This window comes from Phalaenopsis equestris, unplaced genomic scaffold, assembly GCF_001263595.1.
Source record: "Phalaenopsis equestris unplaced genomic scaffold, ASM126359v1 Scaffold001040, whole genome shotgun sequence".
Taxonomy (NCBI): domain Eukaryota; kingdom Viridiplantae; phylum Streptophyta; class Magnoliopsida; order Asparagales; family Orchidaceae; genus Phalaenopsis; species Phalaenopsis equestris.
Window position 1 is genome coordinate 113,059 of NW_018165479.1, and position 1,918 is coordinate 114,976.

Genomic DNA, 1,918 nt, shown 5'->3' on the forward strand with positions numbered 1-1,918 from the left:
TAATAGTTAATCTTTTTCTTCCCTCCCCCAAACTTAATTTTTTCAATATGGAATGATACAGGTGGAAAAAATAATTCTAAATATAAATCATACCACAGTACTTTAGGCATTTGCAGTTCCTTCTCAAAATGGCAGTTCCTTCTCAAAATGTTTACTTTAACTGGTCTGTAATATTAGGAGCTTTCTAAACATATCAAACATTAGAGAATTTGATGGGAAATTTAATTTTGAAATAAGTACAAAACTAAACATTATACAAACATAATATTTCACTAACACATCACAATACTAAATAAAAACAATTACAAATACATTAAAATGCAGATATAAAAATCACATCACATTACAATTTTTCAAAATACTAATCAAAGCACATGCAAATTTCAAACTACCACACTAAACATTTATAACAATAATTAAAATTTATCCAACTGCAAACATAAAAATATAGAATAAAAATGAAAGTACAAATAAACAAACATTTATCTCTATTACAAAATCACAAAACAAAAGTACATCAATTACTATCATATATTAAAATCCATACTATATCCTCGTCTTCCTGGTTAGCAAGTGGATTGGGCTGATACTGAGTATAACGGGGGCATTCAGAAAAAGTAACATCAGGCTCACCTCTGTAGTGTCGGGCCTGAGCTTCGTAGTAAGCTAACTCAAAGTCAGAATGTCGCTGTAGGTACTCACTATCATAATCATGTCTACGTTCTAATCCCTCAATTCTTTCATTTATTTTCTATATACTCTTCTGCTGCAAGGTTAACTCATTCATTAAATCATGAAGGGTAGGGGAACTAGAGGAAGGAAGGTCATAACTAGTAGAGGGGATATCTCTACTAGTAGAAGGTTCTTTACTCTTACTCCCAGATCCCCATCCTTCATGGGATTCATACGTCTTTAAATTAGCTTTACTAATGGGTTTCATAGGGTAAACCCATTCTTCAACATCTCCAGCTTCAACTCCAGAAAGTTGGAAAAGTGCATAAATGAGGCCAGGATGTCCCAGACCTCCAATTGAGTCACTCCTTGCCGTGGTCAAAATATTCTTATAAATAATTATCCCCACATTTATAGTCCGATTGTTCTGAATACAGAAATTCAGAATAGCTCTATCTCTTGTTACCTCACTATGGTGATAGGTAGGTAACAAAGTAGAGGAAATAAAATAGTGCCACGTTTTAGATGTAGCATTCAACATGGAAGCATAAAAATTTACCCGTTCTCGCTGCTTTATCTTCCATGTCCCTTTCCCATCAGTGAGAAAGTTAATGACATCATTCAACGGGCCTTCCATTGTACTAAAGGCTTTATAATTACAGATATATGAGTCTGAGACTTCATAAAATAAGTTAATGCGGGCGGCACTAAACTCAACAGAAAACCCTCTTACTCGAACGGTTCCGTCCTCAGAATAGAACTCATTGGCATATAATTCTTTCACAACATTCACAACAGACTTATTGGTGGTATAACCAAATATTTCCCATTTTTGTTCGGTAATAACTCGTTCAACTTCTCCTCCCGAACTCTCAAAAACATGATCTTGTATACATTTCTTCCCTTGAAATATTGAAGTAAATTTTGACTGAGCCTTCGCATTGATGAAGTGAGACTCATCAAACTCAAGTCACCTCTTTTGTCATAGAGCCATTTCAATCTAATCAAAATAATAAAAAAAATTCCAAAATACACTTCAAATACTCAAACAATGGCTTCCAAGAGTGACTCTAAGAGTTCAAAACTATGTTCTATGAATTTCCTCCACATTCTCAATTTTTTTTGGATCTCCTTTTTTGGATCTCCTCAATGTATGAAAATCAAATATTTTTAGGTTGGAGTGAAGCTCTTACCGAGAGATGATAAAATTCGGTGTCTAAAAATTACCGAGAGATGATAGTGAAGC